A 13,983-nucleotide genomic window follows, 5' to 3' on the forward strand; every position below is an offset into this window, starting at 1 on the left:
CTGAACAATTTGAAGTGTTTTCCCCGGAGTGTGGAGGCTGAGGGGTGACATGACAGATGTTTATAAGATCATGAGGGGCATGAATAGCCTGAATAGCCAAGGTCGGTTTCCCAGGAGAGGGGAGGCCAAAAGTAAAGTGCTGATGTTGAAGGTGAGAGGGGAGCGACTTAGAAGGAAACTTCGGGCAACATTTTCACGCAGAGAGAGGTGTGTGATCAGAAAGTGCTGTCAGAAGTGGTGAAGGTGTGTGCAATTACACAGCTAAAAAAGTATCTGGATTGGTACAAGAATAGGAAAAGTTGAGGGGGATATGGACCAAATATTGGCAAATGGGAATAGATCAGATTACATATCAAGTCAGTGGGGGCAAATAATCTGTTTCTGCGTTGTGTGACTTTCTGATTCCATCAGGTAGATGAGAAGAAATTTGAAAAGGGCATTTGGAGTGGGAATTCTCTTCCCTAGAGGTCTGTGCTGCCTTTGTGTTGACATTTATTCAGAGATACATTAATGAAATAGTTGACAGATGTTAAACAAAACACAATTTATTTAAACACTGTAGTCAAAGTAGAACCAAAAAAAAGGAATTTAGAATAACCTCGCTCTGGTGGATAAACTTATAGTATAATAGCTATAGCAAATATTACTAATTAACTGTTCCAGCATAGTAGCAGCCCATAAACAGACACTTTGGTCAGAAATAAAATTCAGAGAAGGTTCTCACATGCGGTTCTCCAATTCAGGAGGAGAAAATAATCATCCAAAGAAAATTCTGCAGTCAGGAGACATTCACTGAAGCTTCCAACTCCATTGAGACACCAATAGCTTCTGATGCAACAGAAAAGCAAAACTCAGAAATTCTGATCTGTGAGAGCTCGTCGCACTCATTCAGGCTGCATTTAAAAAAAACCCGAACCCTCTCAAGACTGTTTACTCAATGGTCTTAACTAGACAGCTTTGTGCCTCTCGTTCAATCCTTCTCTTAAAAGAAACCAAAATAAAATAATATCTTACAGTTACAGCAATGTCACATGAACACATCGAACTGTTCCTCAGGAGCCCAGGGTGGATCAATTCAGCATTTGGCCCTGCTGTACAGCCCCTTGCGTCCCTACATATGAAAAGGAGAAGGCCATTGAGACCCTACAGTCACTTACATGTAAACAGACTTAGGTAACATGACAAGCAAATGGAGCTAGGCTGTACAGATAGTCTGCTTCACGCTGGTCAACATGCCTCCATTGTTCATGGTACACATGCAGTACTTTAATGCAGTTTTACAGTAGTGTGGTGGGAAGACTAATGTTTTGTGCAAAATCACAAGTGGCATCCTCTGAAAATACATGCTTCCGTTCTCTATGGAGATCAGAATCTGGTTGGTCTGGCTAATGTCACAAAGAGGGTATTTGGGCTGCTGTCAGGATTGTGAACAACATCGGGTTCAGTGTAAGGTCACAGATTAATGTGGGGAGAGTTCATTCAGAGCCTGTGCTTCTCTCTGAATCACTGTGGGGCTCTATGTCATTTTATATGTAAAATCCACATGTATTTACATGGGTCACGTATGGGATTTCTCACCCTATCAATTTCTTTTGTGGATAAAAGAGTTCATCACCAACTTTGTAATTTTAATGCAGTAATCTCTGATTCTCTCACAGCACAACATATTAAACACTCACTTTCTTCACTCGCTCCTCATGGTACCATCATCTCAGGGATTAGACTGGTGATGACCATTTGTACCGTGTCTGTGGCAAGGAGTTCTTTCATTACAAAAGGGATCAAGCCTATGCACAGTGCCCATAAATAGTCTTTCATCAAGGCTGTACATGTGCAGACATATGGTTTTATTCATGTACATGAATCATCTTACAATGAAGGACAACATACCATTTACTTCCCACATGACTGATAGCGCTGCATGTACTAATTTTGGTGACCTATGATCAAGGACATGCAGGCCCTTTTGTGACCACAACACTTCCCAACCTCACATCATTTAATCATTACAAAATGAGATGTATGCTGTTGCTGGCCACATCCAAATAGTTTGTATGCCTTTTAAATTACTGTGGTCCAAACACTGATTCATGTGATACCCCATAACGAGCAGCATTCAGCCTGGAAAAGGGCTCCACTCTCTGTATTGCGTCAACTAAACAATTCTCAATCCATGTAGTATATTCCACCTTACCTCTCAACTCTAATTTTATTCACTCACCTGTGTGCAACCATATCAAAAGTACTCTGTAAATTCAAATACACCGCTCTCACTGGTTCTCATGTGTGGATACTTCAACTATTATATACATATTACTCAGTCGTACATGCACTGGGCAAAGGATCACAACACACAGGAATTGCCAAAACAAGTTGGAAAGTACATCAACTTCAGTCGATAATGCAGTTTTCTCTATTTTCACATCTCATCACCCATATTCTCTCTCTCTCTATCTCATACATACATGACATAAATCAAGTTAATGAATACTCCAATCTTTCTCCATGTTTTATCTCTCAAAGCTCCCTCTTTCAGTTTAAATGTATTGTTTGCATTTGGATGTGACACAATTACAACTGAGTGATGAAACTAAAAAAACATCATGAGGAAGGAACGGGCTAGAGTTAATAGGAATAGAATCTTAGGGAAGATGGTGGAGTAGCAATGGAAGACATTTCTGGGGATAATTTGGACACACATCTGAAATTTTTGGATGTTTCAATTAACATAAACTGCACAGGTTTACCAAAGATAACTTCCCTTTCCTGAATCGAAGTTGACTCTGCCAAGTCATATCATGATTTCCCAAGTGTCTAGTTTTTACAGCCCTCAAAAAAGGTTCCATATTTTTCTCATAACAGATATCAAGTTGTCCAAAATTTATTTTTATTTTGATTTCCCTCTCACTCCAGTTTTTTTTTAATGTGCGTTACAACAGCTACTTCCATTCTGCAGGAACTGGCAATTCCTGAATCTGAAGAATTCTGAATGGTAATCAATAATTCTTTCTCGTAGTTACAAGTTTTAAATGACATTTGGACAAGTTCATGAACAGGAAACAGTTGGAGAGATATGGGCCAAGCCCAGGCAGGTGGGACTGGGATAGTTTGGGATTATGTTTGACATGGACTGGTTGGACTGAAGAGCTGTCTGACCCTGTAACTCTTTCACAAGCTCTATTCCCACCTCCATGTAATCTCTGGGACATACCAGAGCAAAGTACCAAACTTCAGTTCAATTAGTTTTGAGCAGTTCCGCTTTATTAATTCTAATCTCCCACAGTTTCTCATTTTCACAGTCACAGTCCTGTAGAATTTCTGGAAGATTTCCTATATCTTATTCTGTGGAGACAGAGTAATGTATCCCACTCAGCAGTGGGTCAGTGGGGGTTGGGGTGAAGAGACACTGCCTCCTTCAACAAGTGAACACATCGGAGCACTGCACTTCAGAGATAATGGACATGGCACCACTGCTACTTGGAAAGTTCTAGAATCTAAACAGTTCAATGAACTGTCATTTGATGGCCATCGACGGGTTATGCTGAAACCACTGACACAAAGCTGTAACCTCCTCATTTTAGAATCAAACTGGCTCCACACTTTGCAACTGGCATAGGTCGAGGTAGAGATAAAAATAAGAATACAATCAAAATATTAGTAACTGCAAGTGTGGCCAGAAGAGAGCTGCAACTGGAAAGGAGCAGATTATGATTTAATCAGAAACAGCACTGAAGCGGAAGTGAAAACTGAGGATATTATTAGTGATAAAGGGAATATTGTGATATAAATCAGATCAGGACAAAATGGGCCAATGGTGGTTATGAACACTTTTCTTCCTCCTCGGGTGTTTGTAAGTGAAGGTGAAAAAAACCCTGGAATAAGAGTTGAGTTTGTCACTGAAAGTGAATACAATAGTTTCCTTCGTTGCCAAATACAGAGCTTAGAAATTGAGTCGCTGGTCACAGAATAAATGAATGGACAGAGATAGAGAGACTTACCGGGAACACCGACAATAGCGAGGATGGGATAGTAACCCGCCTGAATAACCATCAGGACAGCTTCTATCCACAATGTTAATGGTAACCAATTGATAGAAAGATAGTAAAGGCCAGAGGATAAACTCCTGTCCATTGTTGGAACATTCCAATCTATTCCTCTCAGTTTCTTATACATTGTTGTCACATTCCCGGCTGTGGTTCTGAGATTCTGATCCATCATTTGGAACATCCCAATCTGCTGGTCACAGATTCTGATCTCTCCACATCTCTGGAGCTGCTGATCCCAATTGTGTTGAATATGCCACAGCCACAGATACTGTGGGATAACGCATTGGGAGAAACCCCTTATTAACAGAAGAGGGAAACCCTCCAGTGACACAGTTAGTATCCATGGAGACTGACATTAATTCGAGTCACTGAACAAACAGCTCCAGTTAACCCCTTCCACTCTGACACTTTTAATGTAACAACAATACCTGGTTTGGGTGACATTGCCTGCTATTGGACTCAATGCCCATCTCCAATTCCTCTCACAATGATAGAGACAGAGGAGAAAGTTGATACTTTCTCTGCACAGGCTCAATGATTCTGCCGTGTTATCCACATGTGATGATGTATGTAACCATTTTCCTGAGAGCCAAATGAGAGGTTGTTATTTCACCAAAGTCTCCTCCACCACAACAACTGCCAATCCAAACACTGTCTCTGGCCACGACAACCTGGAGAAAGACAGGAAATGTGGGTTTTGCTGAACTTTCCTCTCACTGCCCTAATAAGGCAACATTTTATCTTTAACACAATATTTTCAATAATTTGCTTCTAAAGTTGCAAACAATTTTTTTGCAGTTTATACAGCCTTTCCTGACCAATTTTTTTAGCCTGAGCCCAAAAGTAAACATTACATTTCCAATAGCTTTGCTTATTGGGAGGAAAGGGTCAGAGACAATATCTATGTGATTGATTAAGAAACAGTAAGGAAGAGGGGACAGTGGCTGTGCAGTCTGGACAGGATGAACTTGATATTGCCCAGTAGGCAATTTCTTCTTCATAGATGGAATAAAACAAAATGCAGAGAAAGAGACAGAATAAATTTGGCTGAAGGAATGGCGACTGACAAGGTGAACAAAACACGATAGGTTGCAACGGAACGGAGGAGAAATGATTTTATATACACTGTTTAATCAGCGTATGTGTGGAGACATATAAGATTGTTCACATATGCTCAACACACTCAGGGTTATTAATGAAGATATGATGTACACAATATGGCATAGGCGATGTGACCTTGTCTTGTTTGTGTCTTGTTAACATTGCATTCAGTTGAGGGAACCCATCTCCCCCATTCATAACTTTATTTACTCCCATTGTACATCTGCTTCTCTTTCAACACAATTAAAAGCCGATTTGTATTTTGCACGGCACCCCAACACCCTCTGTTTTCTGTTAGCCCTCCTCCACCTCTCGTAAGGTATTAAAAAGGCCATTTCCCGAACCTGTTCAGTTCTGAAAAAGGGTCTTGCTGGACTTAAAGCCTTAACCCTGTTTCTCTGTCTCCACCGATGCATCTCGACCTGCTGAATTTCTCCAGAAATGAATCAGCACTGACTGAATTTTCAACAAAACAAAGAACCATGCATGCTGGAAATCTGAAAAATGAAAAATTGCTGCAGAAACTGGAAGCTTTGAAAAGGCATCACTGGGTCCAACAGCTTAACTTTGCTTTCACTCTACAGACACTGCCAGACCTGCTGAGTTTCTTCAGCAAATTGTGTTTTTGAATAAATCCCAAAAACGTGTGTCAAAGTTGCTCAAATACCCTTTCCAACATGGATCACCAAACACTGAGAAGTGAGTGACAGTGCAAGGTGAAAAAATTACTTGGTTCTGAAACTACATAACTCTAGCCTCACTGACAGTACAGAGCTCTTAATCATGGTCAGGGAGAGAAACATTCACTTTAAAAACCTTCCGACAGTGTGGAAACAAGCCCACCAGCCTAACAAATCCACACCGACTCTCACAGCATGCCATCCAGACCCAGCCCCCTATTACTCACCTAATCCACACAATGGGCACTTTAGCATGGGCAATTCACCGAGCCTGCACAGCTTAGGTCTGTGGGTGGAAAGTGGACCACCTGGAGGACACCCACGCAAACATGGAAGAACATGCAAACTCCACACAGTCGCCTGAGGGTAGAATTGAGCCGACATCACAGGGGCTGTGAGGCAGCAGTGTTAACCACTGAGCCACTGTGCCACCCAAAGATGTTCCTACTGGAAAGGGAAAGGTTCAGATGAATATGTTAAAGGGTTTTGAGCAACGTGACAAATTGGAGATGTGACACCATGGAGAGACTGTCAGTAGAATGAGAATATTAAAATGTAAGTGTTACCACATCAGAAAATAGAGTAGGTCACTGCGTACAAGGGCAATGGGGACTCAGTCTGAACTGGGGAACATTACATTGCACTTATTGCAGCTCAAAACTGGGCATCCATGTGGTGATGGAAACCACAGCAGCAGCAGCAGAAGCAGAATTGTATTCCACCAGAATCTGTGACTCTTTGTCCCGGATAATCCCTCAGTCTATGATTCCCATGAAGCTGATCAATGGTTCAGTGACGAGTGCAGGCAAACATGCCGGGGTCAGAACCATGCGTACCTGAAACTGATGCCAACCCATTATAGCGACTGCATTCAACTGCTTGCATTACAAACAGCAGAACTAATGCATTACAGACAGGGTGGAAGGATTGCAACTATTCTGCTACAACCAGTCATGAATGGTGATGGGGGCAGCAGGAACTGCCGATGCTAGAATTTGAGATAACAAGCTGTGAAGTTGGATGAACACAGCAGGCCAGGCAGCATCAGAGGAGCAGGAAAGCTGATGTTTCAGGTCTGGACCCTTCTTCAGAAAAAAAGTAGGGGAACAGAGCTCTGAAATAGAGAGAGGGGGAGGCAGTGATAGAAGGTAGATAGTGGAGCAGATAGGTGGAGAGAGGATGGACAGGTCAAGGAGTTGGGGATAAAGCCAGTAAAGGTGAGGTAGGTAGGGAGATTTGACGGGGGTTGGTCAGTGAGGAGGGAGGGGCGAGTAGTGGGAGGGAAGACGGACAGGTCGAGGAGGCAGGAATGAGACTAGTAGAGGTGAGGTTAGTGTAGGTGGGAAGTGGGGCTGGAGGTTGGTCAGTGAGGGGGGAGTGTAGGTGCTCCACAAAGCAGTCTCCAAGCATTCGAGATAACACGGTGTGAAGCTGGATGAACACAGCAGGCCAAGCAGATTCAGGGGAGCAGGAAATTTTGACGTTTCAGATCGGGACCCTTATTCAAAAATGGGTGAGAGGAAGGGGATTCTGAAATAAATAGGGAGACAGGGAGGCGGATAGAAGGTGGACAAAGGAGAAGATAGGGTGAAAGGAGACAGACAGGTCAAAGAGTTGGGGTTCAAACCAGTGAAGGTGACTGTAGGTGTGGAGTTAAGGGGAGATAGGTCAGTCCAGGGAGGATGGATAGGTTGGGAGGGTGTTGCGTGAGGATAGTGGATAGGGGATGGGGGTGGGGCTTGAGAAGGGAGGAATGGTTAGGGAGGCAGGGACTAGCTGGGCTGGTTTTGGCATGTGGTCGAGGGAAGGGAGATTTTGAAGCTTGTGAAATCCACATTGATACCCTTGGGCTGCAGGGTTCCCAAGCGAAATATGAGATGCAGTTCCTGCATCTTTCGGGTGGCATCATTGTGGCAATGCAGGAGGCCCAGGATGGACATGCCATCCGAGGAGTTGGGGGGGTTGGAAATTGAAATGGTTCGCAATTGGGAGGTGTAGTTGTTTGTTGCGAACAGAGGATAGGTGTTCCACAAAGCGGTCCCCAAGCCTCCGTATAGTTTCCTCAATGTAGAGGAGGCCACAACGGGAACAGCGGATACAGTGTATAACATTGACAGATGTGCAGGTGAACATCTGTTTGATGTGAAAAGTCTTCCTCGGGCCTGGGATGCGGGTGAAGGGGGAGATATAGGGGCAGGCATGGCACTTGCTTCGGTTGCAGGGAAACATGCCCGGGGTGGTGGGGCTGGAGGGGAGTGTGGAGCGGACAAGGGAGTCACAGAGAGAGCGGTCCTTCCGGAAAGCAGATAAGGGCAGGAACGGAAAAATGTCTTTGGTGGTGGGGTCGGATTGCAGATGGCAGAAATGTCAGACGAAGATGCGTTGGATTTGGAGGTTGGTCATGTGGTATGTAAGGATAATGGGTATTCAATTTTGGTTATTATTGCGAATAGGGGGTGTGAGGGATGAGTTGCGGGAAATGCGGGAGACATGGTCGAGGGTATTTTTGATCACTGTGGAGGGGAAGTGGCGGTTTTTGAAAAAAGAGGACATCTGGGATGTTTGGGAGTATCATAGGCCGAGACATCTTTGTCAAAGATCATCAGTCTCCTTCGCTTTGTGCAGAACATCTTCAGTTTCACCAACCTGACCTTACAATTAATATCCCTCAGTTCCTGAATCATTCTGATCAATCTCCTTTCAATCACTCCACAGACCCTCACTTCCTTGGTGCACACCACCTGTTTGTGCAGACCCGAATGCTCTGTGTTCAAGTGGGTGATGTTATCACACACGGGCAATTGCTCAGTGACATCACCCTGAATCCTGGGCATTTCATGAACTGTGGGTTTCCTCTGATCCCAGTGGCTCTGATATCTTTTGAGCTGCAGACTCCAGCATTTGATTTTAAAGTTGAAGACAATGAAATTATTTCATTATTTTCAACCAGTAATGTACACATTTTGTATCAGAGATAATAGGAACTGCAGATGCTGGAGAATCCGAGATAACAAAGTGTGGAGCTGGATGAACACAGAAGGCGAAGCAACATCTTAGGAGCACAAAAGCTGACGTTTCGGGCTTGGACCCTTCATCAGAAAAGCGGAATGGGGAGAGGGTTCTGATATAAATAGGGAGTGAGGGAGAGGCGGATTAAAGATGGATTGAGGAGAAGATAGCTGGAGAGGCAAAGGTGGCAGAAAAACTGCTCAATGTCCTAACGTGACTGTCATTCGTGGATGTGTGGGTGAATGAGGACAAAGGTGAGCCCCTTACTGAGGACTAACCGTTTGACCTCAGTCAGTGGGAGGTCTGGGGGATGGTGAAAATTCGGCAGGGCTCAGCGTGGCTGTCTCCTCTGGGGCTGCTGGCTGTGGAGGCTGTGGGCTGTTTGGCCTGCTGTATTCATCCAGCTCCACATTTTGTTATCTCATGTACACATTTTGCTTCACATACTGTTCCCAGTCATCTGACTCTGGTGTTGGTGTGATGTAAATCATGTCCCACTAACATGAGGATTTTGCAGAGGTGACAAAGAAGGTTGGTGAAGACAGAGCGGGTAAAAATTGTTTGGATGCACTTTGGAAAGGTGTTTGAAAAGGTTCCTCATGGTAGACTGGTTAGATCACATGGAATCCAGTGGAAGCTAATGGTTTGGATCCAAGACTGGCTTGAAGGCAGGAGGCACAGAGTGATGGCGGAGTATTATATTTCAGACTGGAGACCTGTGACCTGTGGTGTGTCACAAGAATCAGTGCTGGGACACTGCTTAGCCATAACTTTATATAAATGATTTAGATGGAAGCATAGGAGGGGTGGTTAGTAAGTTTGCCGATGGCCCCAAAATTCATGTTGTTGTGGATAGTGAAGAATGTTATCTCAGAGTACAACGGGACCTTGATCAGATGGGCCTATGAGTGACAGATAGAGTTCAGATAAATGTGATGTGATGCGATTTGGTAAGGCAAACTAGGGCAGGACTTACAAGTTAATGGTAAGGCCTTGGGGAGTGTCACCAAACAGAGACATTGGGGTGCAGATGCAAAATTCCTTGAAAGCGGAGCCACAGTTAGACAGGGTGGTGAAGAAGGCATTTGGCACGCTTGCTTTTATTGATCAATGTATTGAGTATCGGAGTTTGGACGTTATAATGCAGGTGTACAGAACATTGCCACTTTTCGAATACTGCATTCAGTTATAATATCCCTGCTACAGGAAAATTGTTTAACTGAAAGGTTTCAGGAAAAAAAACATTTACAAGAGTGGTGCTTGGATTGAATAGTTTGAGCGACAGGAAGAGGCGGCTGAATAGGCCGGAGCTGATTCCCTGTAACGTCATAGGCTGAGGCGTGACCTTACAGAGGTTTATAAAATCATGAGGGGCTTGGATGGGGTGAATTGTCAATATCTTTTTCTCAAGGAAAGGAATCCAAACCTGAGAGCATGGTTTAAGTTGACAGGCGAAAGGTTTAAAAGGGACCTGAGGGACAGTTTTACATGTAGAGAATGCTGCATGTACGGAGGAGGTGGTACAATCCCAGCTCTTAAACAGCATCAGGATTGGTAAATGAATAGGAAGGGGACGGAGGGATAGGGGCCAAATGTTGGCAAATGGGACTAAAATAACTTAGGATATCTGGTTCGAATAGACAAGTTGCAGCAATCAGTCTGTTTCCATCCTTTATATCTCTGCAGCTCTCGGATCTTAATTTGCAATTCTAAATTACCAGATTGTAATTGGAATGTTTGGAGTCGAAGCCAAACCATTTGTGACTTTTCAAGGTACTGAACTTAATATCCAGCAGCATCACGCTGCTCATTTCCATGAAGGGCGGGGAGTGACGTTAGGGATGTTGGAGTGGTTTGGGGACCAGAGTTCATATATTCCAGGTCAGATGGATTAGTCTAAGAAATTCTGTTTGTAACTGTGACCCAGTACTTCCTGACAGGGATATTACTTGATCAGAATTAGAATTTGTTTCAAGTATTTGATTTGATTTGGGAAGAGGCAGGCATTTTTATGCATTGCTAACAGTTCAGTTTGCTTAGTGCACAGAATAGAATGGCATAAAAATCAGACCCTTTTAGCAACTGCAGGCACATTGACACTGCAGGCAGTTACACATTCCAAAGAAATAGACGGGGTGGGATGGATTTGGAGGGAGGGGATAGTGATTCGCCTTTTTTTTGTAACAAAGAGTCACATTTATCAAGGGAGGGGGACCCACCATCTTCAGCGAGTGGTTCCTGCCGGCTGTGCACTGCCTGAGAGGGCGCTGGAAGCAGAATTATTCATGGCCCTCAGGAGAGAGTTGAATGATGAGATTTACAGGGCATCGGGAGGGACTGGTGAAGTTACCCATACAGAAAGCTGATGCAGAGAGTGACAGGCTGAAGCACCTTCCTCTGTGCTGGGACATTCTCTGAGCGTGCCGTTCTCTGCCGATTGTTGCTGCAATCTCACTGACCCGCTGCTAGTCATGGAGCTGGTTGATGAGGCTTGTTGGTGACGTCAGCTCTGCCCTACCTCATCTGATTGGTACATTTTCGATGATCTACATTCACTACGAAGATGTTTTCTAGAAAAGTGATGAAAAAGCACTGGTGCAATCTGACTTCTTTGCCCTGGTTAAGAAACCCAGGAGTTTGGGAACAACAGTAAAAACTGTCAGCAGTGATTTACAAGTCTTTGCACACAGTCAGGCTGGTGGAAAATAGGATCAAGTGTTTATTATACCAAGTGTTCACAGTTGGTGGCTATCTCATGTGTGGAAACATGGCCTTGCTTTTAGTCGTTTTGGTGTGAAGACAACACCACAGAAAAAGCATTTGTCCCTATCAGCTTTAATATCTGATATGTCCTTTGCCTAAGGACCCTATATTAAACTGATTTTTGGAGCAGGGAGTTGGAATACGAGCTTTCTCCATGCATTATTGTGGTATTGCAGTGTTCCCAGGAATGATGAAGTCTTATTAAACCAATTTTAAAAGCAGACTGATCAAAACTTGAAAAATCCTAGGTCCAAACACCTTGTTATCTCAGATTCTCCAGCATTTGAAGTTCCTACTATCCTCGATATGCTGGGATATGCTCAATGCTCTGGAACCATAATCATGGAATTCCTACAGTGTGGAAACAGGCCCTTCAGCCCAACAAGTCCACACCAAACCTCACAGCATCCCAGCCAGATCTATAACCCTCCTAATGTACCCCTCCCTGAATACAACAGGCAATTTAGCACAGCCAGTCCACCTAACCTGCACATCTTTGGACTGTGGGAGTAAACTCACACAGAAATGGGGAGAATGTGCAAACTCTACACAGGCAGTCGCCCAAGGCTGGAATCGAACCCGGGTCCGAGTGCTGTGAGGCAGCAGTGCAAACCACTGAGCCACCGTACCACTGAAATGCTTTCTCTCAGTACTTTCACCCAACTTTCTCTAAATATGCTTGTTCCAAGGTAAACGTTAATCTCTCCTTTTCTGCATGGTCAGCACTTACTCTGAATATTATTGCCTCATCCCTGGTACATGCTGCACCTTCCCACCAACACCATCCCTGAATATTCACACATGGCATCAGAAGTAAAAGAAAATCACCTGCCAACACTACCTCATTACAAATAGCATTTCACAAAAAAATGCTATCGAAGTATTCACTAATTTTGAATTTGATGATGATGACTTGGATGTATTGAATGAGAGATTTTGGGAACACTGTGAGCCAGGAAAGGATATGGTGTATACAACGCACATTTTTCATTTGAGTGCAAAAGCAACCAATCAAACAGATGTGCACGTGGCTGCTTTATTTTTCGCAAGTCGAGGCCTATGAGTTTAATCAGATTACTGACTCACTGATGTGGGACACAACTGTGAATGACCAAGTCAGTGGCATATTACGCCAAAAGCCATTTCTCACATTAGCCAGACCAATAGATATTTGCGGATCTAGCAAAATGAGCCAGAGTGAAATAAAAATGCTACATCAAGATGCCCAAAAAGTACATTGTTGCTGTCAGAACTCTACATGCTTTTCAGCACCTGAGGCATGTTCTGCTCAGGGCCTGGCACAATGTCTCTGCCTTTCCCTGGCATTTTTGCACTTTGATGTCTCAACTAGAACCTAATGTCCCACAGTGCTCCTGTCTTGCCTGGTTGCTTATCACAGGCATAAGTCAGGCAGCTTAGCATCGTTATTACCAGCAGTCAGTCAAGGGCTGGTCAGCAGCTGTGGCAACTAATGCATTTTTTTCAACCAAATGGTCACGTCTACAAGTCTCAGGGAAACAGTTCTCAGTCAGGGCAAGGGAGACAGGATTCAGTCAGGGGATCCTGACACAGCATGTCCAAGGAATCATTTGATATCAGCCCAGGGACTTTGACAGTGTCAGTCAGCCATTGGGGCAATCAGGATCAGGGAATCTGTATCACTACAGTACAGAGAGGTGGCCACACTCACTAATTACATTCTCAAAATGCTGCAATAGACTTGTTGAGCCTGAATTATGTTCATCAATCCAAGCTGACCCTGTCCATTCCTGCCATTGGAGGTCAGTTTGATGAAATGCTCAAGGTTTTTGGGAGTTTGGGAGGTTCAAGTCCATAGCTCCCTGAAACAGCAGCACAAGTAGATAAGATGGTGAAGAATTTCGCTTTCATGGTAAACAGCATCAGGATATGGTCAACGTGGATGTCTGGTTCCTAAGTGGCATGTCAGAGCATGCACTATTTGTACGAGAATTACTATGGTTTCAACCACGAAATGGCCACAACTTGATCAAAAGAGAAAGTGACCAACAAGCAGTTTGAACCATCAGCTGTCAAATAAATTAAGACAGAGTTAAACGTATTGGCAGGAGTTTTTTTTACATTTTTTTAAAAAAAATTCATTCATGGGATGATCACATCACTGGATAAGAATGGCAGTTTCCTTCCCTAAAGGCCGTTGGTGAACAGATGGGTTTTTTCCAACAAAGACAATGGATTCACAGTCATCATCAAATTCTTATTTCCAGATGGATTCACACCTAGGTCCCCAGAACAGTATCTCAGCCTCTAGGGAAGTGACGGACAGAAGACTAAATAGAAAATATGTACTAGAAATCATACAATGTCTTGGTTTATGTTTCCATCATGAGATCCATCACTGCTAT

The 13,983-nt window shown here is 43.7% G+C and overlaps 1 long non-coding RNA gene and 1 other non-coding gene across 2 annotated transcripts in view; one reads left to right on the forward strand and one right to left on the reverse strand.

Moving 5' to 3' along the window:
* Window positions 1-561: 561 nt before the first annotated feature.
* The window catches only part of LOC132208557 (uncharacterized), a 30,129-nt gene continuing 16,707 nt past the window's right edge, over window positions 562-13,983 (reverse strand). The window contains exon 3 of the long non-coding RNA XR_009444677.1: window positions 562-4,717. This is a non-coding gene — a long non-coding RNA (uncharacterized LOC132208557). The remainder of the gene's footprint in view (window positions 4,718-13,983) is intronic.
* On the forward strand, window positions 11,609-11,800 carry LOC132208559 (U2 spliceosomal RNA). The gene has a single exon (XR_009444679.1). It is a non-coding gene; the product is annotated as a U2 spliceosomal RNA (small nuclear RNA).

This window comes from Stegostoma tigrinum, unplaced genomic scaffold (assembly GCF_030684315.1).
Source record: "Stegostoma tigrinum isolate sSteTig4 unplaced genomic scaffold, sSteTig4.hap1 scaffold_466, whole genome shotgun sequence".
Classification (NCBI taxonomy): Eukaryota; Metazoa; Chordata; class Chondrichthyes; order Orectolobiformes; family Stegostomatidae; genus Stegostoma; species Stegostoma tigrinum.